The 26,661-nt window shown below is 44.1% G+C and overlaps 1 protein-coding gene across 1 annotated transcript in view; it reads left to right on the top strand.

Moving 5' to 3' along the window:
• Window positions 1-26,661, top strand: part of THSD7B (thrombospondin type 1 domain containing 7B) — a 1,494,436-nt gene that overhangs the window by 122,841 nt on the left and 1,344,934 nt on the right. The window contains exon 3 of the mRNA XM_086718478.1: window positions 19,461-19,567. The gene's annotated coding sequence lies outside the window, so the exon portion shown is untranslated. The remainder of the gene's footprint in view (window positions 1-19,460; window positions 19,568-26,661) is intronic.

Raw genomic sequence — 26,661 nt, forward strand, 5'->3', positions numbered from 1 at the left:
ACCTGAGCCAAAATTTGACGCTTAACTGACTGAGCCACCCAGGCACCCCAAAACAGTATGATTTTTATTAACACATTCATGTTCATTAAAAGGCAAAAACACACATGGGAATGGTATAGGCTAAATTCAGGTTAATGGTTACCGTTGAGAAAGGTGAGGGAAGGATGAAGAAACAGGAAGAAACAACTGTATCTGGACATTTTTACTGTTTTGAAAGGAGAGAAAGGGAGACAGAGAGTGGGCTGAGGCAAGTATGGTAAAATACGTTTAATGTTGGTGATGGGCTTCTAAAGGTGTAGTTTATTCTTTTTTCTACTCAGTCTAATTAAAATGTTCATATTTATAAATTTAAAACAGCAAGAATATTATTTCTCAGACATACTTTTGTCTTGTGTAGCTGAACTAACTCGAGAATTCATAGAAATCTATTTTGGGGTGGGGTGGGGGTACAAGGCCTTGGAGAACATCTGGCCAGCAGCTTCTGTCTGGTTCCAGAATGTCTTCTATGACTTGCCTGTGGCCCTGGGTGAATACATGCCCTACCATGGATCTCTAATGACTGGGGCTTCCCCAACTGGAGCACTCTTGGAAAGTTACTGCCTTGCATTGAAATCAGCCTCCTGGTAGCTTCAGGCCATTGGTCCCAGTTCTCAGCTTCCATGTTTAAGATCTCACCACAATGGCCCTTGGAACTGCCGGGAATCATAGACTTTGGGGCCAGCCTAGCCGGACAACTAGAAAAGAGAGAGGAAGCCAAGGGCCTGGAGTCAACCCTCAGGCGTTCCTCTTTGGAAAGGCTGGCTTGTGAAGGGACTTGCCAGGATGAGAGCCCTGAGAGGAGGAAGCCTGGCCCTCAGGGCAAGATTCCGTTGATGGGAAGCAAACTCTGCCCCTGCATTGCTGCTTTCCCAGGCCTCACTTCCCCAAACACGGGCACGTGAACAGCTGCAGTGCCTGCTGGGATCTCTAGGGCCAGGCCAGCAGAAGGGAGGGATCTGAGCCAGTGACTCATAGGGACCCTCCGCAGGACCCTCCTCTTCCCTGTCTTTTGTGAAGTCAGCTAGAAAAGGAGGTCACATGCCTAATTCCCCTTTGCCCTGGTCCGCCTTAAAAAGAAAGCCTGGCACCAAAAACAAAGAAACAAAACAACCTTCCTCTGATTCTTTTGTATCTTGTTAAAATGTAGCCAAACTTGGAAAAAAAAATTTGTAGGCAGAAGTGAGAACCTATTTTCCACATTGCAGACAAAACAGTGACTACCTTAATTTTTCAGGACCATCATCTCTGCACTTTTGGTGAATTAGGTTTTCTTAACATTCATTTTTTTTAGGTGTGTTTGTTTTAGGAGAAAATGGTAAATGATTTGGTAAAAAAAAAAAAAAAAAAAAAAAATCAGCTGCCACAGCAAGATCTGAAATTTGTTCAACTTTAGCCTAATCTTTGTTTCCTTCAGATTGTTTGGAATGAGAAGCTTGAAATCACTAAGAACGAGGTGCCTCAGCTCTCTAGGTTCTTTCTCAGTGGTGATCTCAATGAAGCTGGGAGATGAACTGATGTTGCTTAATGGCCCTGGCCTTACCTGTTCTCTGGTTGTAGGCTCAGTTCTATAGGTGAGTGACTGTCCCAGCTTGTTTGCATCAGAATCTCCTGAGAGCTTTATGCAGTGGGAGCCATGCCCCAGGTACACCTATACCAATTGAACCAGAATCTTTGGGAGTGGGACCCAGGCATCTGTACTTGTAAAAACTCTCCAGGAGATTCTAAACAAGCCACGTGTGGTGCCTTGAAACATCAGGAAGGTATTCTTAGGGACTTGTGGAAAAGAACAAACACTAAAGATTTTGTTATGTTCAAAATAACATTCAGAACACTGAGAGCTTGCCATTGGTGGGGCACTGTCCCAAATGTTTTCTGTAGGTTATCTAATTAAAACTTTAGAACAGCCTGCTGAGGTAGGTTATTTATATCACAGAAGAGGAAACTGACCTTCAAATAGGTTAAGGAACTTGCCCAAGGTGATGCAGCAGAAATGTAATTCCAGCACCAACCCCCCTGCCTTTCACAGGCTGTGCTAGGCCCTGATGATATTTACTAGGGTGGAAACTCCCTTTCTCTCCCCTCCCACACACACACAAACACACACACTCACTCTCTCTCTCTCTCTCTCTCTCTCTCTCTCTCTCTCTCTCTCTGAATTCTCAGGGCACCACAGTTCTTGAGCTTTCTTATTAGTGTTTCACTGAGTATGACTTTAAAGCAAGTGAGGCATCGCATCTGGTATTTGGGTACAAAGGGTCAGCAGTTACTTTCGTTATTTCCCTCAACTGAAAGGCAGAAAAGATAGTGTTTGCTTCTAGAAGACCTGGGAAATTGATGGAATTTCTTATTTTTCAAAAGGTGTGATGACATAATGAAAAGGACCCATGAGATCTGGGTTTGTCTTAGTTTTTCCATCCATGTGCTGGGTAATGCTGACCAAGAGACTTCCTCTTCCTGGGCTTCCTCATCTGAAAAAGAAGGAATTGAACCAAGTGTTTGTTAAAAGGCCTTCCAGCTCCATGATCCAAAGGATAGCTATCATCATAGCAGACCAGCATCAGCAGCCTGGTCTGTGGCCATATGTTCATGGATTCCTGCCTTAGCATCATATTTACAAAACCTATTTCCCAGGCTCATGGTCAGGGATGTAATAAGGAGCAGTCATCTTTGGACAATGGACAAGTCACTAGAGTAGCAAAATGTGATACAGGAATAGTTGGAAAAGACACACTTTATTATGTATTGAAGAATTTGCGGATTTTAATTGAATATGGATGAAAGTAGAAATAAAAAAATACGTGTTCAAAGAAAGACAACCTCACTCCAGATTTCTGGATCGAACCAGATATGTGAGACTGGACACTGCCACACCTTGGAGGGATGTGCTGCTAGGTGGAACTCATGAGAGAGGCCAGCTGTCTGTCAGAATCTGGCATTCAATCTTGCGTGTCCCGAGACCCAATTCAGAGATCTGCCTTGAGAAAAACACAATTGTAAGCTACTGACGATCTTGTTAACTTACAGTGAGGGACATTTTTTCCCTTGGAAAGACATTTTTTCCCTTGGCAGTTTGCAACTGCCATCAGGGAATAACCCTGTGCCTCAGATTGGGGAAAGTGATTTGGAACTGGAAAGGTGGCTAGGTGAGCTTGGGGTCAGGTCAAAGGCAGAGAGACAACCACAGAGGACATTTCCTCAGATGTATTGTAGATATTGACTGCCCAGTGACCATTCCCACTTCCCAACAGCACCCCACTTCCCTTCTTGGGATTTTTCTCTTCTCCATTGTGTTTAGAACTTGGAACTGGTAAATCCAATACATACCCTCCTATGTTAAAAGGGAAAGTCTCGGGGCGCCTGGGTGGCGCAGTCGGTTGAGCGTCCAACTTCAGCCAGGTCACGATCTCGCGGTCCGTGAGTTCGAGCCCCGCGTCAGGCTCTGGGCTGATGGCTCAGAGCCTGGAGCCTGTTTCCAATTCTGTGTCTCCCTCTCTCTCTGCCCCTCCCCCGTTCATGCTCTGTCTCTCTCTGTCCCAAAAATAAATAAACGTTGAAAAAAAAAAAATAAAAGGGAAAGTCTCCTCTTAATGGAGACTTCTGCTGAGAAGCAGGCATGTGGCCTCAGCTTGCTCCATTGTATTCTCTCTCCCAGGACTTTGTTTCTTGAATGGGAGTAATGGTTGGAGTTTATTTATACTGGAGACCCACCCAGGTAAGGTTGTGCAGTAGCTTCTATGACTAAGACCTTCAGGATTGACCTGGGTGTAATCTTCTAAGCCTGGTTTGCCCTCCTCTGTGTTGGTCCTCTGTGCTTTTCTATATATTTTCCCTTTCAGTAACACATACCCCTAAGCCCCCCTTTTTTCCTGGAAATAGTCCAGTGTCAGTTGCTATATTTGAACTCAAAAACCCTCACTGACGCAAGTGCTGGTGAGACCCTCCTTTGCCTGACACAGGATACACTCCTCTTATGATGAAGCTTAGTCCAGCTCGCTGTTTCTCTTTCTCCTGGAAGTCATGGGTAAACACTGCCAACCTCTGACCCTGTGGTTTTCCTTTCTCCACAAACTCGCCCTCCTTCTGTTTATACAGAACTTCTCCAGGCAGTACACAAAACAGCTGATTATTTCTCCATTTGCTAAAACCCGTTCTAGTTCAATCCTGTCACCTTAAAGGGAGTCTTAGGTGTTCCCAAACTCTTTGGGCACACACTTGGAGAAACTCTTCTAGGTTATTCCCTGCCATTTCTTTTAGTATAATAACTAACCTTATCCATTGTGTGTGGATTTCACCAAACTAACTTTCCAAGGACAACTGCATTTCTTTCTAAGTTCTTGGAAGTCACTTCATTTCTACTCTTTATTTACCATCTAGATGTTTAAATTCATCTTGAAATAATTAATAACCCTTTGAAAATTCTGACTTCCATGCCTCTTGACTGTGGATAGCCTTTTTTGTTCAAGCTTGTGTATTAACTCTTTATTGTACTGTATCTCCTAGATAACAACCTATAGGGTGAAAAGAAGTAGGAGACTGGTTTCTTGCCTATAAGGGTTTATAAACCTATTGGAAGTGAGGGTTTATAAACCTATTGTGTACATGAAATAATTCTAGAACAGCCTATACCTTTGAGCCCCCCCCCCCCCAGGGGCCTGTGATAATGATTTTAAAACTGTGTTTCTGAAGCCCGAGCTGTGTGGTGCCACTTGGGGTTACCTGGGGTGTCTGGAGGTGAAGAGGGGCCCATCTGTTCTGTAGGGTGTCATTGGAACAGTTATCAAGGCAGACTTATCTGCCTTGAGAAAAACCACAAGCCACTGACAGACAACCTTGCTGACTACAGTGAGGGATCTTTCTTCCCTTCGAAAGTAAAGACTACATCTGCCACAGGGGAAGAACCCTCTTCCCCAGCCCAGGAAGGACGGATTGCAACTGGAAAGGTGGCTAGGTGAGCATGGAGTCAGGTCAAACGCAGAAGGATATTTCCTCAAAAGAGGGTCTGAAGACCACAGGAGCTGATCTTAAGCTGGTGTGCAAGGTGCTTCTTGATATTTCCATGGACTACAGATTCGGATGCATGTCCTGCTGCCAGAACCTCTGATGTTTTTCTCCTGCTGGGCCTATGTACTGCCCTGCCCTTCATTGTGTGGCTTTCTCTGCTTTGTGTGCATCACCGGCACCCCCAAAACCATACCCCACCTTGGTAATAAACCCATTGAAAGCAGAGGCCTCATTTCATCTGCATGGACCCTGGTAACTAAGCAAGGGCCTGGCATGGTTGTTGAATTAGAGACTAGGTTTCTTGGTGTTTCTGTAAGCATTATAGAATCTGGAGATAGGGAAGATCGTTTCTAGCTGGAGTGGTCTGAGAAGACTTCCCCCAAAAAAGTCAGGTTTGCATTCAGCCTTTGAGATACGTGGCATATTTAGTTCATGGAAAGGAAGGAAGGCAATTTAAGGCATAGAAACATTGCCGAGTAAAGCCTCAGAGCATGGTTTCTGAGTATCCCATTGACTGGTAAAGTGCCACTGGAGAGAGTCAATAGGGGAATGTTTAAAATATACCCATGCCTGGATCCCACTGCAGACCAAATGAATCAGTCTCTGGAATGGGCCCGGGCCTTGGTTCTGTACAGCTTCCCTGATGAATCTAATGTGCAACAGGGCTGACGATGGTCTTGGGACCCTCAGGTTTCATAGGAGGGGTGGAAAAAGGGACTGGGTTTGAAGAATGGAGACTCCTGATGGAATCTCTTCCATTTTTGGCCAGGAATTTGGGACATGAGCCAATGCATATTAGGGTGCTTTTCATATTTTGCAAACTAGGTTTTATGGCAGGTTAATCTGGTTCAGATTCAAATTGAGGGAAGGGGGTGAGAGGCTGGGAAACCTGAGAGTAGGATGGCACAAGGTTCCAGGAGAGGCCTGCTCTCAGGTGGAGGAGCAGAAAAGAGAAGATGAATCCAAAGACTCTGAAAAGGAAGAATTAATAGAACAAAGTGGGATGAAAAGTGAGGACACGTTTTCTAATCAGATGAAGCAGCAACAGTAGAAATCTCTCTGTACATAAACAGTCCCCAAATCATGAAGGTGAGGAAGTAGGGAATGGTGTTCAATCTCTATATCCTCTCCCCTGGCCATTGTTGCTGGTCACTAGGAGCCCAGTCCTTTTTTTGATTTCAACATCTCCTAAACTATCAGTGCATTCTATTCCCCCCTTTCCTTCCTTGAGAAACTTTCTGGAAGGAGAATCTACACTGATGTCCTTATTTCCCTACCACCTACACTCCCTCTAACCCCCTGCAATCTGTCATCTACCCTCAGTCTCTCTTGACAGCCTCCAGTGGGCTCCACTCTTTAACCCCAACTTCTTTCCAAGCTTCTCTCCTCTCCACCTCATGGCGGCACTTAACTGTCTTTCTTAAAGCGTGACGCTCTTGGCTTCTGGGCTGGCTCCGAAGTCTCCTTCCACTGCTCAGCTGCTCTTTCTCTAACTTGCATTTTTCTTTCCATCCATGCCAGATTCACCCGGATCCATCCCCAGGTTCTTTCTTCATTTTCATTTCCAACAGTCAGGAGGATATTGTCCACCTGGTTGTCCCATCTATGCCCTATACTCTCTGTCATTACGGTCACCAGTATTTGCAAAGTCCTTTGTTGCATAGAAGGTGCTTTACCCCCAGTGTTTCATGTGAGCTTCATTGTCCTCCAACCCTGCTTCTTTTATTCTGCTCTTCCCTCAGACTGAATCTTGGCTCCGTTGCCTGCTAACTGAAACCCCAGTTTCTCAGTCTAAAATGGGGATAATTACACTTGCATTATAGGGGCACTGTGAGCATTAAACTAGAAAATGTATGAGAAAATGGCAAGCTCACAATGACTTTTTTATTCCTGAAGGCAGGATCTAGGTTTTGTTTTGTTTTGTTTCTTGCTAACTCCTGAAGGAAATGCTACTAAAATAATGGAATGAACAAATTCCAAACACTACAAAGAGAAGTTGCCTAAGTGATGATTTTGAGTAAATTTTGAGGAAGTGGCAAATTTCAACCGAACTAGGACTGAACTTATTTTTCCTTCTGAATACCTTCTCAGGGGGGCTGAGTAGGCTACAGGTGTTTGGGGCAAGATTTGCATGGAAGGGCCTGAATTTTGACAAGGTTGGCTCCGTGTGATGCACAAAGACGGTGTACAAAGACAGCAGTGTGAGTGCTTTTGCTACTCGTGACCTTGCGTGTCAAGGCAAGATTCTATCTTATTGAGGGGTATCAAGTGTTTGTCAGCATCTGAGCTAGAAGATTTGATCGCAAGATTTTTACTGTCTGAGCTAGTCTGCTAATTTCTTGTCAATTTTGATTTATGAGTTGTTTCGGATCTATGAACTGCTGAGTAACCCGATCCCTGACTTGCTACTTGGATTACTGCCTACAAATATTTGGGTGGCTGTAAAGTGATAACATCTAAGCAATAAGGACAATAATCAGATGGTCCCCATGACAGGGCTGCAGGTGACTTACTGGTAATACAATGTTCTGGTATAACTGTGAAAAATTACTTGGCCTTGAGGCCTGAAATGCATCTAGGATTGTTCAGGAACTATGAACACCAGATGGCCTTGCTTTAATGCATCATTCTTAATTCACCTTTTCAACTACCAGTGATTTGGAACACTGTAGTCAAAGCTTTTCGGACTTGGTTCTAGAATTGCAAGGAAAGTGCCTGTTATGTTTGAAATACTTTGGTAGACATTGTGAAGGTATTGGATCAAGTGTGGTAAAAAGTGAGGAAGTGGACTGTATTTAATTTTTTTTGCTTCATGTATGGGAAAACAAAAAGGTACTTTTCCAAAAACATCTTCACTAAGCTTAATCACATTCTGTGATAGTATTTAAAACATCTTATTTTTGTTATGTAGGTAGATTTCCAATGAGAACATGAATACTTGTTTTGGTGGCTAATGGGTTATGGAGATAAGTGGGCAGATAATGTCAGGATAAGCTGCAAACAAATGAAGTTCAGTTTCAGTGACCTTTGTTACTCCTTGCATCAAGAGGTTAAATCTATTATCTCATCCCTGAAGCTGTGTGGTCCCATGATTTGCTTTTCCCCATAGAATGCAGTGGAAGTTGTACAACTTTGGAGCCTAATTCTTGAGAAGCCTTGTCTTCTGGGAATGCTGTCCTTGTCTTCTGGAAATGCTGCCCTGGGTCTGTGAAGAAGCCACATGGAGCAGAGATGAGCCTAGCCAGCCAAGCCCCCCTGGATTCACCAGCTGAGAGCAGCATCAACCTGTAGACATGGGGACGAGGTTGTCTTGGGTTATCTGACTCTGTCCAGCCCCAGTTGGGTTCCAGATGACTGCAGTCATATGAGTGACCCCAAGAGATAGAGGAAGACTCCACCCAGTGGAGCCCAGCTCAGATTGCTCACCCAGAGAATCATGAGCATTCAAAATCATTGTAAAGATTGTTTTAAGCCACACAACTTTGGGATTATTTGTCATGTAGCAATAGATAAGTGATCTAGAGGAGAAAACGAGAACATGGGCAAATACTATTAAATGTTAACTTTATTGAGAAATAAAACAAATAAATTGGACAGTGATTTGTTAGATCCTAGAAGTTTAAAGTGGGAAGGGACTTCAGAGGTCATCTCTGATTCTTCTGGTTCCTGACGCTAGTTTCATGGATGAGTGTTCACCATTGCTGTGAGACTAGCTGCTCTATGAGAGCTGGGGCCAGGCTTCACGCTTCTTGGTATCCCTCCAGAGAGCTCAGAGCCCAGCACTTATACAAGTCCTCAGTGAATTTTTGTTGCTTGCTGGGTTACATAAGAAGTGGCATGAAGGTCCTGGAGTCATGAGTTTCCAAGGGAGTGTGACCCTGGGCCTGACAGCTGCTTAGCTTAGTCACGTATCTTACATACTCTTGCAGTGGTGCATTTTGGATATAGTGGGTTTGAGTTGCCAAGGATGGCATGATTCTGCATGTCTGCAGGTTAGTGCCCGAGAGGTCAGAGAAGGCAATCTTCAGCACTTTAGAACCACATTTTATGTACCATTAATTTTTGACACTGGACCAAGGCATTCCTGTCATCTGTATCCAAGGGGCTCCTGGGTGGCCCAGTCAGTTAAGTGTCCAACTCTTGGTTTTGGCTCAGGTCGTGATCTCACGGTTCATGAGTTAGAGCCTCACATGAGGCTCAGCACTGACAGTGTGGAGACTGCTTAGGATACTCTCTTTCTCTCTCTCTCTCTCTCTCTCTGCCCCTCCTCAACTCATGCTTGCTCTCTGTCAAAATAAAGAAACTTAAAGAAAGGAAAATAAAATTTTGCCAGAAATAAATGCATTTCTTGGTGTACCCTTAAGTTAATAGCTGACCCCTCAAACCAAAGGAACAGAATAGCCAGTAACTCCTCAAAGAGAGCCACCCCCCTTTCTCTCATTACCAATACACTCTAGCCAGCTGTCCAAGGCTGCAGAATGTCCCTTTGCCAGCCAAGTCTGATCCCACCCTCAAAAATAAAAATTGCTGCTGCTTCTTCAGGGGGGTTGTAATTATAAGAGACTCAATTATGTAACAAATTATATGTATTATAAATGTAAAAGACTCAATTATATAACAAATTGCTTAGAAATTATTATTTAAATTGTGTATTGGCAGGAATTGGATATTTGAATATAATGAGTGTCATTGATTATAAAAGCGTCTTCTCTAAGCTGATACAATAACCGCCTCTGTTGGTTTGCTGCTCAAAAATACCAGCCAGCTGGAAGACTCCAAAAATTTAGGTTTGTTTGAATCACGTTTGGAATATGTAAGGAGATTGGCTCCCTTTGTAGTTTCTGTTTTTGGGTGATAAGGCTTCCTAGAATAGATCCGTAGCCCCAGCGTGGGGCGGTCGCTCTGGTAGGGCTTTCTGCCGGGGCAAGTGGGGCTGGTGCCCAAAGAACCAGGACAGTGCAGGGCTGGGAAGCCTATAGCCTGCAAGCCAGAAGACTGTGCCCTACACCTCGAGGCATTCAGTCCTCTCCCCCCCCCCCCCCCACCACCTGCTCAGCCCACATGGGGAAGGAAAAGCATGCATCTGTTTGGTGGGCTGTGTTCTGTGCTAAACCCTCCATGGCTTTCTTGAAGGCTTGACACTTAGGGGTGGTGGATGCCAGGAGTGCGATAGAACGTTTGTCCTGTGTGAATCATTACTGTAGGGAGTTGTGGCAGGTCGGAAGAGACTGCCTGATTTAATGCAGAGGAGAATTAGGAAGAGCTCAGAGCCCTCAGCCCATCAACTGGCTGCTCTCACACCCAGAGCTCCTGATCGAACCAGGAGAGGAGTTTAGCAGCTAAGGGCATTCAGGTTTTTCCAGAAGGACTTCAAGGAAACCTTGTCAAATAAGGGTCATGCTTTTGGCCACTGTGGACCTTATAGTCCAAGCATTGGCACACTTTTTTCTGTAAAGGACAAGATGGTAAATGTTTTAAGCTTTGTAGGCCATAGACTTCTGTTTCTTCTCTTTTTCTTTCTCCTTCTCCTTCATTGTTGTTGTTGTTTAAACAACATGTTAAAAATATAAAAGTCATTCTGCACTTTTGGGTAATTAAAAAAAAAGTGGTTGCTGAGTGGATGCCTCATACTGCACACTGGGTTCCCATCTTGTTTCCTTTCCTCCCTGGTGAATCCCAGCAGTTGGAGAAATTGAAGATATTTTTTGCTTTGTGGAGCCCTTGGCAACATATGGCCACTTGAGTGTTTTCTAAGGCTACTCTCTTGGTTCTGAGTGTTACTCTGCCAAGCCCTGTAGCAACCTTTGTGATCCGCTCCCAAAGGAATGTGTCTGCCCCTTGGTTGGGAGAAAAACTCCTGAACCAGGGATTGCTCTCACCTGGACTGATTCTGAACATCTGTTGCTCCTCAGGTTTCTGTGTTTTTGGTCAAGAGGCCAGGATTGCATGGGGCACCTGGGTGGCTTAAGCATATGACTTTAGCCCAAGTCATGATCTCACAGTTCATCAGTTTGAGCCCTGCATTGGGTGAGCACAAGCCCTGCTTCTGGTGAGCATTAGACCTGCTTCGGGTGAGCCTCGCTTCTCTTTCTCTCTCTCTGCTCCTTGTGTGATCCTTTCTCTTTCTGCCCTTTGCTCACTTGTGCCCCCGCCCCCGCAAAAAAAAAAAAAAAAAAAAAAAAAGCAAACACACACACACAAAGAAGAAGAAGCCAGGATTGCAGCGAGATCAGAAGCCTTGACTGCTCTTTCCCAAAACCATGGTTACCTTTTTAGACTCAGATATCTTGTGATTGGCTTCACCCTGTGCTTGCAGAAGGGTTTGTATTTGAGCCTCAGTCTAGGGGTTCCCATTCAACTCAAGATGTTTGGTTCTCTCCCAAGGTAATTTAAGGGTTACTTCTTTTCAGAGATTATATTTTTAAGATGGCAAGTTTGTCAGAGTACTCTTGGGCATCAGCTATAGAAATCACAGACTCTACTGGCTTGAATAGTAAGAAACATCATTATCTTGTATAACAAGAAGTCTTGAGGTAGGGTGCAGAGTTGGTTAATTTGGTAGTTCCTACTTGTCATTAAGGACCAAGTTCTTTCTTCTCTTCTCTGCCACATTCAGTGTGTTGTCTTTGTCTTTATATCAGCTTTGCTCATGAATGCAGGATGGCTGCCATAGATCCAGTTGTCACATCTCCATGACAGTATCCAAGAGGAGAAAAGAAACTACATGGATCCCTTTCGTCCACAAGGAAAATTCTTCCTAGAGGCTTCTTACTTTCTTTCATCTTTCATTAGCTATGACTGTGTCCTATAGGTTTAGATCAATTATGTCTCATCTTCTGGGGCTAGGACCACATATCCTGGGAGAATAAGGTTGTATTGAGGAGTTTAGCCACCTACATGACATCGGGGTTTTGTTGGGAGAAAAGAAAGGGAGAACATCCATTCAAAGTATGTTATACAATAACAATAACAATTCCTCAGAATCTTCCCTCCTTGAGATGCTGAAGGACTCAGAGCCTTCTGAAGTTTTAAAAGGGAACTTTTAGAGAAGGCTACTTAAAAAAAAATCATGGGAATACCTCGAGCTATTTTGTCTTGCCCTATCCTGCTGTTAGTCAAGAAGTATGGGTCTGTCTCAACTCACCCTTGACCCTTGGCATCATGGCTTTGAAGATAGCTAATTATAGTTTATTGAGCACTGACTATGCAGTGGTCCTAGTGGGAAGGACTTTACACATATGGTTCCTAATATGGCTATACTGGAAGGGCTACATTATTATCTGCATTTTACAGATTGGGAATCTGCAACTAGACAAGTTTAGTAGCTTGCCTTTGACCACGCAGTCTGTATGTGTGGCTAGGCAAGGAGCCAGCAAGAATTTTTTGAGTATCCAGGCACTGCACTAGGTGCTGAGGATATAAAAAAGAATCAAGCCTGGTCCCTGTCCTTAGGGAGCACACAACATGCCCCTTTCTGGGAGGTTGCCCTAGATAATGTATGCCCCTTGTCTTGCCTGGAAAACAACTTTGAGTGGGTGAGAAAATTAGGCACTGCCATGTGCCTGCCACCTAAAGCCCTCCTACCTTCTGCCATGAAGCCCAAAAGAACTAACTACGCTGAATAGTCTGGTAAACGGAGTCAAAACATAGACTTTTGTGTCATACTGCCTGGGTTCAAATGCCATCTCTAGCATTTTCTGGGTGGATGATCACTGGCATGATATTCAACCTCTCAGTGGGCTTCTGTGAGTCTAGATGAAGGAGACCCTCTAAAAGCACAGAAGACCTCAGTAAAAATCGTCAGTTATTATTACCAATGTACATTGCTTTTAAATGCACTTGTCTTATCATGTAAAGATTATCAGATGTCTGGCTTCCCTACCCGCCTTAGTCTCACAGCATCTCACATCCTCCCCCAGGCTCGGACACCAGTGTCACAGGCTGCAGCTTGCAGGCTGTTCTGGATAGCACCTGGCGCTTTGAAGTGCTTGATACAAACTCGGTAGTGTGAATGGTGGTGTGAATGGCAAGCTCTGGCAGCCAACTCTTCCTGGAGCTTTGACCTGCTTCTGCATGCTGGCTGCAGAGGGAGTCTGTAGAACAGAAAACAAGCTCTTAGCTGCCTCTTTGGGGGCACTGGCCCACTCTTGGCTTTCTTATGCTGTTTATAAATACAGCCCACTATGCCAAGTGTCCTCAGATGGAGACGTGACAGAACGTGGGCAGGGGAATCCTCACGTGGGGCTCTTGTCTCATTGCAGGTTCAGACTGGGCCATCAGGAAGTCGCCTAGCCTTGGTTTCCTCTCCTCTGAACTGGGAGGGCCTTATCAAGCCTGCAGTCTCATTGAAAAATCCCCTGGGGAGCGGAAACAGAGATGGGTGCCTGTGAGAAATAGGGCAGCCTGGACCTGCCTCATAGGCGGCTGGCGTTGAGGAGTGTGCTCCATGGCCCGGGACATAGCTCATCCATCTGGAAAAGCTGCTGTTGGGGGTGCCTGCTGCCCACGAGGCCAAGCAGCCTAATCGATCTTTGGGAGATAATTAAGGCCCACAAAGCCTTGCCGGGCTCTATCGGTGCAAGGTGCTATTAAGAACAAGATAAAAGCTTAGAGCCTTGATTGAATCTTGAAAACAAGGCCTTTGTGGGCATTTTTCTTTGTCATTGTGTCATGGGAGAAAGGAGAGTCCCAGGGAAGGGGGAGGAAGATGAAGGAGCAGAGGGAAAAGCAGTGTTTGAGACCATGAAAAAGAGCGAAACTTCTAGGGTGCCCTGAGCTTTTTTTTTTCTTTTTTGTAGTAAAGAGGAACACTGTGAGGGACAGGTGGCACGTCTGGGGGTGACACCACACAGCACCCTTTCCTTTGGTTGCCATTGTCTCATCCTGACCATCATGCCTGCAGCAGGAGCTTGTTCCTTCAGAGGGGACTCTACTGTCACGCTCTCCTGGGGATGGCTTTGCAGTAACCCCGGGCCACTGTCTGCCTTTCCTTCCCCTTCTGCAGGGCTTTGGTTCCATGTTTGTAAGGGGGGGTGGGTCTGCTTAGGAAAGCCTTGGATGGACCGGCCTCCCCTCTGGCCCTCAGAACTTTATTGAGCATTTGCTCTCCTTTTACTGCTTTGCCTTTGGGAAAGCCTACTCTCAAGGCTGAAATCCAGCTGAAGAGATCTGATTTCTCAGAAGCCATTTTGATCTTTTCACTTCAAAGGGAGTCCTTTTCACACCTGAGCCCCAGTTTGGTGGCCCCAGACCTGCCCCTTTGGGCTGCGGGTCTGGATGAGGCCCTTGGTCTCTTCCTTACTTCCTGCATGTGGAGCCCAGGATCCCAGCACTGGGGCTGCCTGGGAAAGCTTGAAGAAGTGGGATTTTCCCCCCCTGTCCCTGGTCTCTGGCCCCTTCAGATGTGCTGTGTTTTTGTCTGAGTCTACTTCATTTATGTTTCTATTCCCAAAGTCTTCCTGCCACCATCCTCATTCATTTTATCAAAACATGGTCTGGAAGCTGGGGCTGACCTTAACTTTGGGGGTCTTCTCCTTCAAAGAGGCTTCCCTGCTAGGTCCTACCCTCCCTTGCCCTCACCTAAGGTGAGATGCCCTTCCTCCGGGCTTGCACGGTGTTCTGTAATGCTCTGCAACTTCCCCGATTCAGTTCCTATCACATTTTGCATAGTTACCCCTTTCTTGTCTGTGACCCTCAAGAGGTGGTGAGGTCCTTGAAGAAAGTGGCTGTTACTCTTTTATTCTTCCACCTTGATCCTAACATCAAGCACAATGCCAACACAGTAGGCTCTCAACCTGCAATGCATAATGCATGTCCAGTGAACTAATGAATTCTTTCCTGCAGTTCTTTCAAGCCATCCTAGGATTTGGCTGAGGTGGGTCAGGGGCAATCCAGCTTGGTGGAAGGGAGAGACGGTGGGCAGGGGGAGGGGGGAGGGGCATTCTCCTCTCGCACCACCTCCCACCCACCAGGTAATTTCCAGACCCAGCTCCTGCTTTGTCTACAGCAAGTTTACTTTGATCCGTCTTATATTTATATAGACATATATTAAATTACATATTATGCATATCACATGTAACACACATAATATATATATATAGTATATATGTAACATATCATGTATAGTATAATGTGACATATATATGATGTACACACATACATATAAAGATATATACATATATTTTTTTTAATTTTTTTTTTTTCAACGTTTATTTATTTTTGGGACAGAGAGAGACAGAGCATGAATGGGGGAGGAGCAGAGAGAGAGGGAGACACAGAATCGGAAACAGGCTCCAGGCTCTGAGCCATCAGCCCAGAGCCTGATGCGGGGCTCGAACTCACGGACCGCGAGATCGTGACCTGGCTGAAGTCAGACGCTTAACCGACTGCGCCACCCAGGCGCCCCTAAAGATATTTTATCAAAGGGGTTCTGTTTTTAAAAAGTTTGAAAACCAAGAACTTGAATTTTTTTGCTTGATGTTCATTATTTATTTTTGAGAGAGAGACAGAGCACGAGCAGGGGAGGGGCAGAGAGAGAAGGAGACACAGAATCCAAAGCAGGCTCCAGGCTCTGAGCTGTCAGCATAGAGCCCACCATGGGGCTTGAACCTATGAACTGTGAGATCAATGACCTGAACCAAAGTCGGACACTTAATTGACTTAGCCACCCAGGTGCCCTAGGACCTTGAACTTTTAATTGGAGGTTTCTCTCTTAGGGCATTTGCTTTTGAAGCTATTACTAATTACCACTTGGAGAATGGAAAGCTTTGTCACTGCTGAAAGCATTTTAGGATTTTACTGAGCTGCTGGAGGCATTCCTTTTGCGATAGTGATTTTCTTCTGGCATACGGACTCCCTCCCCCACCACCACTGCCCCCCACATCAACAGTCCTGGCCGGTGTTAAGGAATGAAGAAGGAGTTGGATTATTGGAAGCCACAAAGCCAGTAATGTCATTTGTCCCAGAGGGTTTTGCTTATTGTTGTTTTGTTCAGCCTCAGGCCAGCTGGGAGGCCAGTGTTGACCAGGTTGATGTGTGAGGGATGGGAATCCTCACAGACATAGGCAAAGTGCCTGTTTCTCTTGCTGACCTGTGAGGGGGCAGCTGGTTGTCAGCTCTTGACCTCCTTTCTCTGAACTGCTTCCCCCTCTCCTCTGAATTCCTCCACCTCTTTCCTTCTTCCTAGATGCTGAGTCCTTCTATCACAAGGTTCCTTGTGGGCTTGCCCTTCCTAGTACAAGAGCCTAAGCTCTGGCTTAGGGAACTTGACTCCTTACCAAAATTGGACCAGCTTCTTTAGTGCAATAGTGGCCAAGCACTGAACTGGGAGTCCTAGAACCTGGTCTTGAGTCTTGATTACTCACCAGCCATGGGACCTCAGGTTAGTCACACATTCTCCAGAGTCTTGGTAAATGGGAATAATCACCATGGTCTTCCTACCATGAGGTGAGCTTCATCTGAAACCCTTGGTCAGTCTTTCTCAGCTTTTGCTGCAATTTGATTCCTCTGTGGAGATTTTACTATTCCAATTCCCAGGTCAAGCCCCCAAACCAATTAAATCAGACTTTTTGGTACTGAGACCCAGAAATTAGTATTTTTTAAAACTCTAGAGGTAATTCTAAAATGCAGCTAAGGCTGAGAACCACTGTTTAAGGTTCACTCAAAATACAAGCAGATTCTGAACTTCCATCTGAAATGAATTGCTTTCCATCTGAAAGAAGAAAATGTCTGAAAACTAATCTGTGGTAGTTCTCAGTCCTGATTTGATTCAGAATCTCTTTAAGAATCTCCTGAAAGTTGTATATCCATTTCCTCAGGAATGAACATACTCACAAAAGATTGCACGTAATTTCAGCATATAACGTCACCTTCTTAGTGACATTGCCTGCTACAACATAGCACCTCTCCACACCCACGTGCATTTCCTATCCTCCTGCCACATTTCATGCTTTCTCTGTAACCTTTATCATGGTTTGCATGAATATCTTCAAGTCCCTCACTATGTCAAAGTTTCTCAAGGTGTGGTTCCGGGACCACCTTTATTTAATCAAGATATGCAGGATGGGATCCGGGAATCTGCGTTTGCAGAAGCCCCCTGAGTTTCTCCTGAACACTGAAGCTTGAGAGCCACTGGGCTGGAGCCCAGAATTCTTGAGTCAGTATGTACAGGGGAAAATTTGTTGCTATCTCTTTTAGGCCACGTACTTGTTCCTCCAGACCCTGCCCTTCAGTTGGGAATCCCATCTCCCTCAGCATATCAGTGATCTTGGGTCGATTTTCTGATGTTCCAGAGAGATCCTAGGTATTTTCCAGTTTACCTTAGAAGCCTGTGGGAATGTGGCTGTCTCACTTGTATGATTTGAGGGGCTTGGATTAAGGTCCTCTATCTGATGGGAAAGTTATCCACTTATTTCACCAATCATGGTACTTGGAATTCCATCACTGTCCAGTCATTCTTCTTAAACTCCAGCATCCACCTCTAGTACAATGGGTAACAAAAACCATGAACAACAGGTATATTTGATTCCATCTCTCTGATCCAAGTTTTCCATTGGCTTCTTATTACCTACAGGGGGAAGCATATCCCTATTTTTTGTTACCAAGAGGCTCTTCAATATCTGGCTCACCTCTCCAGCCTCTGTGCCCACTGCCCTCACTACGCACTCCAGTGGGACTTAACTGCATGTTGTTCTTGGAGCATCACATACCCGTTCCTTCCCTGGGTAGCCTCTGAGATTGTTCTTATATCTCTTTACACATGTCGCTCCACTCCCCAGACTCTCAGATGACTCAGAATGCAAGCCAAGTCTTCTTGTGGCCTCCAAGGCCCTGCAGGATCTGTCCATCACCCTCCTTACCTCTCTGCCCTCATGTTCTGCTACTCCCCTGGGTTAGTTTCCCAGTGTAACAAAGGTCTGCAAACTGGGTGGCTTAAAACAATGGAAATTTATTCTCTCATGGTTTTGGGGGCTAGAAGTCCCAAACCAAGGTGTTGACAGGGACACTGTCCCTCTGTTACTTGAAGGGAAGGATCCTTCTATGCCTCTTTCTAGCTTCTGATGGTTTTCATGTGGCATTCATTGCTTTGCGGGGGCAGTGCTCTAATCTCTGCCTCTGTCATCACATTGCTTTCTCCCTGCTTGTCCCTGTGTCTTCATATGGCCATCTTTTTATAAGAACAGCAGTCACATTGGAGCAGAGACCACCCTGCTCCTGTATGACCTCATTGTAACTAATTATGTCTGCAATGACCCTGTTTCCAAGTAAGGTCCCATTCTGAGTTTACTGGAGGTTAGGACTTTGAAACATCATTTTTGGGGGGACATAATTCAATATGCAACACCACCATCTTCTTCATTCTGTTTTAGTCCCACTGGCTTGAAAATGCCAGATTTAGCAAACAGAAATTACAGGATACCTCGTATGTCCCAAATGTTGCCTGGAATTTTTTTTTTTTTTTTTTTGTTATAAATATGTCCTGTTTGATATCTGGAACATACTTATGCTAAAAAAATGTGTATGTTGTTTATCTGAAATTCAAATTTAACTGGGCATTCCATATTTTATCTGGCAGCCTGTATTCCTTGTTCCTTGAACACAGCAAGCATGCTCCCACCTCAAGGTATTTGTTCTGGCTATTCCCTCTGCTCTGGGATGCTCATTCTCTCATTCCCTTTCTGAATACCTGTCCCTCACATACATACTTCCTGTCCTCCTTTCTTGCTTTAATTCTTTCCTTTAATCCCTTGTCACTATCTATATGTTTTACCTGCTGATTGTGTTTATTGTTGTTACCCCCAGTAGAATTTAAGACTGATGCTTCTGTTCACTGCCATCTCCCCAGGGCCAAGAACAGTGTCTGGCACATAGTTCAGGAAATGTTTATGGAATGGATGAGGAAATGAATCCTTTCACTTTTGCTCAAGCACTGGAGAGTGGGCGTCTGTGGGCTTTGCTTACCTAGGGTGAACCTTCTGGTAGAAGTGCCCCTCCCTTGCTCTCAGTAGAAGTGGTTTAGAAAAGTCCCGGCCCAAACTCCAGATTCATAGGTATAGCATGATGCAGGCCAACCTGGCAATTCCATCCACTTGGCTGTGGCCATTGGTTCAGGGATGGGAACAGGACCCAAGTTAGACTCATTGGAGCCAGTCCTAGAATTTCTGCTGGAACTACTAAGATAGAGCCCTCTCTTCCTACCGGTGTTTCTGAGAGGAACAGGATGTCAGGTGGAGCTGCTGATAGCCATCTTATCACAATAGAGGAAGAGCAAGGGGTCAGATCCTGGCCAAGTGCCTTTGTGTGATCTTTCAGGCCTGACCATAGGCAATTACAAAGGTGTTATGTCAGCTTGGGTTGTTATAACACAATACCATAGACTGGGTGGCTTCAACAACATACATTTATTTCTCATGTTTCTACAGGCTTGGAAGTTTAAGATCAAAGTGCTCGTGAATTCTGTTTCTGGTGAAGACCTGCTTCCTGGCTTACAGACAGTTACCATCTCCCTGTGTGCTCACATGACCTCTTTGTGAGTATGTACACATAGACAGAAAGAGAACTCTGGTTTCTTTTCCTCTTCTTATAAGGACACTAATCTCGTCACGGGGAGCCCCACACCCACCATCTGACTTAACTCTACCTTCCAAAGAAAGGCTCTACTGCCAAAGGCCATCACATTGAGGGTTAGAGCTTCAGCATATGAATGGGGGCGGGGCACACAAACATTACTCCATAACACCTTATCTGGCAGGTCTCATAGGATAAGGCTGCCCTTCCTACACCAGATTTGGTGCACAGCCAATGCGTGGTAGGCTATGAAGAGAGTTGCAGTCAAGGACTAGACCCCTGTGGCCAGCTAGTCTCTTATGCTTGCTTGCATTACTGGGCCAGGCACCTCCATCAAAGGCCTCTCTTGTGGGGAGGAGGTTACAGTTAGGCTGAAGCCTTGTTGTGAGAAGGGGAAACTTGAAGATACTTTTTTCCACTCTGAACTGGGTACTCGGGACTTTCCTACTAGGTATCCCTGTTCCCCTTGGCCCCAGATCCATAGAAAAGCAGGAACCTATTGTTTGGGGCTCTCTAAGCAGTGAGCCAATTCCTCCCAGGTGTACTGATGCAGCTGGCCTTCCCCAGGTTCTGTTACATGGGGAAAAATGGAACACTGGGGAGCCAGCTCTTTAGCTTCTTCCTTACACTATGGTAGTAAGTAAATAAAGCCTTGATTGTTCCTTTCATTTTGACTTGTCTTAATTGACTGCTTTGCCACCTGGCAGATCAACTCAGCCCTTGGCAGTCTGCTTGAGAATGGAACCAACACAGAGGAAACACAGCTGAGAGACAAAGAGGGGTAACTGGGCCTCTATCACATCACCTCAGTGCCCCTAAATCTAGCTGTACTGGAAGCCATTGTGACTCTTAGACCTTTTAGTTTTTGAGCATAAGCCAATTAGATGTGTTTTTGTGTCAGTGAATCCTGAGTCAAGTATATCCCCTCAGTGCCCCATCCCCAGTAGAACTCAGGAACTCCTGTTCTCTGTGTACTTGCCTTCACCATGGTCCAGATCAGCCTGTCCTATTCTGCTTCATGTGCTTGCCTCTTCAAGGGGTATCTTCTCTTAGAAGCTAGGGGCGTGGCTTCTCTTTCTCTGTCTCTTTTTAAATCCCCATAGAATCAGACAAAAAAACTGTAAGAATGAGTACTTATGAAGAATGAAACTCCAGTGGGCTGTTTATAATCAATTAGGTGATTATAAATAGGATGAAAACTCTTCTTAATATTGAAAAAATTTACATTAAAAACTTTTTTTTAATCCACTTAGGAAATCAAATCAGTGTCAGGGGATAAAATCTGTATTAGTCATTTTTGCTGCATAATAAGTTATCCAAAATCTCATAGGCTTAGAACAACCAACATTTACAATCTCAGTTTCTCAGAGCCTGGAGTTAGATACAGCTTAGCTGGGTCCCCTGTTTCTGGATTTCTGACAAGGCTATCATTATTGTATCACTGAAGCTGCAGTCATCTCAAGGCTCAACGGGGAAAGGATCCACCTGTAAGCTCACTTATGTGGTTGTTTGCAAACCTCAGGTCCTCAGTGTCTTTTGGCTAGAGACATCAGTACCTTGCCACACGGGCCTCTCCATAGGGCTGCTCACAACATGGCACTTGGCTTCCTTCAGAGTAATGAAAAAACAAAAGAGAGAGAGATCCAAGATGGTGGTCACAGTCTTTTTATGATGTAATCTCAGAAACAATATCACAACATTATCCCCATATTCTATTTGTCAGAAATTAGTCACTAGGTCCACCCCACACTCAAGGAGAGATTATTATATAAGGGCCTGAATACCAGGAGGCAGGGATCATTGGGAGTTATCATAGAGGTTGCCTACCCCAAGATTCACATTCCTTCCACATGCAAAATACCTACCCTATCCTACCAAGGTCCCTAAAGTCTCATATTATCACATCACTTCAAAGTCCAAAACAGCATCTAAATTAAGTTCCGGTGTGGATGAGACCCAACTGTGGTGTCTTAAATACAGATCTTCTTTATCTGCAGACCAGTGGAACTAATGAAGTAAGTTATCTGGCCCCCATCTATAGTTGTTGGGCTGGAAGACATTCCTGTCCAACATGGTGGAAAATTGGAGACATAAGAGTTCATTGGTCATGGAAATTCTGAAAGCCAGCCACACAAGTGCTGGACATTTCTTAATTAGATCCCAAGGCCTAGGATTAATTCTCCATGGCTCTTGGCTTCACTCTCTAGGCAATTGACTCTGCCCTCGCAGTCATCTTTTCTTTTTTATGGAAGGTAGCACATTTTTTTTTGTAGCTGAGCAGCAATCTCAGCCTGCTTCTTGCCAGTAGAACTCTGGAGGTTGAAAACGTCTCCTCATTCTGTACTGTCTCTTTCTCCTGCAGTCCAAGTTGGCAATGTTTCTAAAAATATAAGGCTTTAAAGACACTTGGAGGTCTCTTGTGAATCTCTTTGGGGTTCACTCCATTAGGCAAAAGCCATACATACAAATTTCTTTGACATAAGCCCCGTCTGCTTTTGATGAGATGGCTGAGGTCCAACACCCTTAACTTTCTAGAGATCCTATAGTTTGATTGAGAGGATTTGTGAGGCAAACCCTTAATCCCTTGTGATATTATAAGAAATATGGTTTGGTCTCCATCCCTAGCTCCTGGGCAGAACTCCTTAGGATATTATCTTTATAATGTCCTAAGGGATAATAGCAGTAGGAACATATTTTGTTATAATATTTGGTTTTTGTTCCTAGCTTCTGAAACAGCTCCAGACTGATAAAGCTGAAAGGAGCACCTTATGTTAATGAGGTGAATTTTGGAAAGTCCCTAAGGATAAGTGGCTGGTTGCCAGGGGAAACAACCACATGATTAGAGAGTTAGAACTTTCAGCCCCACCTCCTGAATTCCAGGGGCCACTAAAGGCCAATGGTTTAATCAGTCGTGCCTATGCAATGAAGCCTCCATAAAAATCCTGACCAAAGGGGTTCAGACAGCTTCTGGGTTGGTGAACACATGGTGGTGCTGGGAGGTGGTGCCCTTGGAGAGGACATGGAAACTCTTGTCCCCTCCCACATTCCTTATCCCATGTGTCTCTTCTGGTTGGCTGTTTCTGAGTTGTATTCTTTATAATAAAAGGGCAATACTAAGTAAAGTGCTTCCTTGAGGTCTGTGAACCATTCTGGTGAATTATTGAGACTGAGAAAGAGGTTGTGGGAACCCCCCCCCCCACCCCCCATTTACAGTTGGTTGGTCAGAAGTATAGGTGACAGCCAGGACTTGAGATTGGTGTCTGAAGTGGGAGGGGGAAGTTTTGTGGGACTGAGCCCTTGACGTGTGGGGTCTGCACTAATTCCAGGCTGTTAGTGTCAGAATCTGGTTAAATTGTAGGACACCCAGGTGGTGTTCTATGAGAACTGGAGAGTTGCTTGGTGTGGAAAACCCACACATCTGGCGTCAGCAGCGTTATAAGTGGATGGAAACAGGACTATTTCTTCTTCTTAAGGGGGCCTTCGTAGACTGTGAGGCACTATCTTTGATCTTTCTGAGGTCTTAAAAAGTTTTACTTTTATATATACTCAGTTTCATCTTTAGACACTGTTTTCCTGGTAGTGTCTTTGGATTTGACATTTGCTTGGATGCTGCCTGGAGAGGCTGAAAATTTTCAAACCCCCTTTTTTTTTTGATGAGTGGTGGGAACTATAACAGTTTATTTCTTTCCTCCTTCATTTGGCTATAAGTAGCAAAAAGACATCAAGTGGTACCTCCATCACTTTGGAAACACTGCTTAACTTGATGACCCAGTTCATTAGGAATATTTCTACTTTCAATGTAACTGCAGGTAAGTGTTGCTAAACTTCCTGCTATTACATTATGGTCTGTCTTCCTGTAGTTTACAATAGTATCTCATTTCCTCCTGAGACCTCACCAGCAGTATCTCCAATACCAAGATTTCTACTAACAGTCTATTCAAGAAATTTAGGTTTTCTTTAACATGCTCCCCAAATTCCTTTTAGCCTCTGTGCACTGCTGGGTTCCAAAGCCTCTCTCACACATATTTGTTCCAAGAACCAAAAATCCGTATTAATCCCTTTTCTCATCTTACCTTCACAGTCAACTATTCTCACATATATGAAGCATCATTTTGTTTGCGAAGATTTCTCACAAAATTATACTCTTGTTGCATGAGCATACATTTTTACTCTCTTAAATGGTATTGTTTTAGATATCTCATTCTGTTTCTCATTCTTTTCAATCATCACCGTGCTTTCAAGCTCCATCCATGATGCGATGTGGACATCTCGTCAGTGGCTTCCAACTGTGGGTAATACGCGATGGGTTACTCCTCCCCCACCCCATGTTTTATATGTCCAGTGCCCTAGGGATGAACATCCAGATTATCTCCACTTGCATGCCATCATCACAAATAATGTGGTCATGAGCATCCTAATCCGGAGACTCTTATGAATCTGTGTGAGGATTTCTTTGTGATATACGCATACCCAGAAGTGAAATTAATGACACTTAGGATATAGGTAGGCTTACTTTGACTAGGAAGTGCCATATTACCCACAATCTTCATGCGCTAGTCTTCATTCCCATCAGCTATGCATCAAGGAACTCATTATGCCACATGTAGGCTGACACTCAGTATCATCATCCAGTTTAAAAATTTTTTTCAGTCTATTTGGTATGAAATCGTATCTCATTTTGATTGGCATTTTTCCTGACAATTGATGAGTTTGAGCATCTCTTCAGATACTTTGGGCTTTCATCTTCCACACACTGCCTGCTCATATCCTTGTTTGTATCCTTGATCTTTAAGATCAGAGAGCAGTTATGATTTCTTCTGCATTCTCCGTTGCTCCCAGCAGCACTGGTGGGTATTGATTGATGATTGATGAGAAGGTCAGTGTGGCTGTGTAATTTGAGCTTCTGGATTTTTGAGGCCTACTTTTCCTCCACAGAGCCTGAGGTGTTTGCCTGTATTCATTCAGAACACATTCATCAAATGGCTACCCCATGCCAAGTCTTCCTGTGCAACGCTCCCTCCCGGCAAAGCCCAAATGACCTGTCAGTCACTCTATCAATTGAACAGAAGAATGAAACTTGTCACACTAGTCATCTGGCATCGGACAGATTCTAGTAATATTTTAGGGGTCCTTTTATAGGCTCTAATACTCTATGATCATCTGATTCTAACTTACTGACTAGTTGATTTTTTCTTTTATTGTTATTTTTTTGTAAGATTTTTTTTTTAAAGGTTTATTTGTTTTTGAGAGAGAGAGAGAGAGAGCATGAGCTGGGGAGGGGCAGAGAGAGATGGGAACAGAGGATCCAAAGTGGGCTCCAACAGCAAGCCTGATGTGTGGCTCGAACTCAGGAACCATGAGATCATGACCTGAGCTGAAGTCAGAGGCTCAACTGACTGAGCCACCCAAGTGCACCTCTTTTATTGTTATTTATTTATTTATTTATCTTTCATATGGAACTTATTTTTTAAAATTTTTATTTAATTTATTTTTTAAATTTACATCCGAGTTACTTAGCATATAGTGCAACAATGATTTCAGGAGTAGATTCCTTAATGTTCCTTACCCATTTAGCCCACCCCTTCTCCCACAACTCCTCCAGCAACCCTCTGTTTGTTCTCCATATTTAAGAGTCTCTTATGTTTTTGTCCCCCTCCCTGTTTTTATATTATTTTTTCTTCCCTTCCCTTATGTTCATCTGTTTTGTATCTTAAGGTCCTTACATGGGTGAAGTCATACGATATTTGTCTTTCTCTGACTGATTTTGCTTAGCATAATATCCTCTAGTTCCATCCATGTCATTGCAAGGGGCAAGATTTCATTCTTTTTGATTGCTGAGTAATACTCCATTGTATACATATATACCACATCTTCTTTATACATTCATCATCGATGGACACTTGGGCTCATTCCATACTTTGGCTATTGTTGATAGTGCTGCTGTAAACATTGGAGTGCATGTGTCCCTTTGAAACAGCACACCTGTATCCCTTGGATAAATACCTAGTAGTGCAATTGCTGGGTCATAGGGTAGTTCTATTTTTAATTTTTTGAGGAACCTCTATACTGGTTTCCAGAGTGACTGCACCAGTTTGCATTCCCACCAGCAGTGCAAAAGAGATCCTCTTTCTCCACATCCTTGCCAACATCTGTTGTTGCCCAAGTTGTTAATGTTAGCCATTCTGCCAGGTGTGAGGTGATATCTCATTGTGGTTTTGATTTGTATTTCCCTGATGATGAGTGATGTTGAGCTTTTTTTCTTGTGTTGGTTGGCCATCTGGATGTCTTCTTTGGAGAAGTGTCTATTCATGTCTTTTGCCTACATTTCTTCACTGGATATTGTTTTTTGGGTGTTGAGTTTGATAAGTTCTTTATAGATTTTGGATACTAACCTTTTATCTGATACATCGTTTGCAAATGTCTTCTCCCATTCCATCGGTTGCCTTTTAGTTTTGCTGATTGTTTCCTTCACTGTGCAGAAGCTTTTTATTTTGATGAGGTGAGGTCCCAATAGTTCATTTTTGCTTTTGTTTCTCTTGCCTCTGGAGATGTGTTGAGTAAGAAGTTGCTATGGCCAAGGTCAAAGAGGTTTTGGCCTGCTTTCTCCTTGAGGATTTTGATGGCTTCCTGTCTTACATTTAGGTCTTTCATCCATTTTGAGTTTATTTTTGTGTATGGTGTAAGAAAGTGGTCCAGATTCATTCTTCTGCATGTTGCTGTCCAGTTTTCCTAGCACCACTTGGTGAAGAGACTGTGTTTATTCCATTGGATATTCTTTCCTGCTTTGTCAAAGATTAGTTGGTCATACGTTTGTGGGCCCATTTCTGGGTCCTCTCTTCTGTTCTATTGATCTGAGTGTCAGTTCTTGTGCCAGTACCATACTGTCTTGATGATTACAGCTTTGTAGTATACCTTGAAGTCCAGGATTGTGATGCCTCCAGCTTTGGTTTTCTTTTTCAAGATTGCTTTGGCTATTCAGGGTCTTTTCTGGTTCCATACAAATTTTAGGATTGTTTCTTCTAGCTCTGTGAAGAATGCTGGTGTTATTTTGATAGG

This window comes from Puma concolor, chromosome C1, assembly GCF_028749965.1.
Source record: "Puma concolor isolate L17-30 chromosome C1, mPumCon1.1.hap2, whole genome shotgun sequence".
NCBI lineage: Eukaryota > Metazoa > Chordata > Mammalia > Carnivora > Felidae > Puma > Puma concolor.